This window comes from Bison bison, unplaced genomic scaffold, assembly GCF_000754665.1.
Source record: "Bison bison bison isolate TAMUID 2011002044 unplaced genomic scaffold, Bison_UMD1.0 scf7180017864389, whole genome shotgun sequence".
Classification (NCBI taxonomy): Eukaryota; Metazoa; Chordata; class Mammalia; order Artiodactyla; family Bovidae; genus Bison; species Bison bison.
In genome coordinates this window covers 6,353,435-6,353,757 of record NW_011494961.1, presented here as the reverse complement: position 1 = coordinate 6,353,757, position 323 = coordinate 6,353,435, and positions in this window count along the sequence as shown.

The following is a 323-nucleotide window of genomic DNA, read 5'->3' as shown; positions in this document are numbered from 1 at the left end:
GAAACACCTGGAGTAACAGGCAAATTTGGCCTTGGAATATGGAATGAAGCAGGGCAAAAAGGCTAATAGAGTTTTCCCAAGAGAACACACTGGTCATAGCAAACATCCTCTTCCAACAACACAAGAGAAGACTTTACACATGGACATCACCAGATGGTCAACATTGAAATCAGACTGTTTGTATTCTTTGCAGCCAAAAATGGAGAAGCTCTATACAGTCAGCAAAAACAAGACCAGGAGCTGACTGACTGTGGCTCAGATCATGAACTCCTTATTGCCAAATTCAGACTTAAATTGAAGAAAGTAGGGAAAACCACTAGACC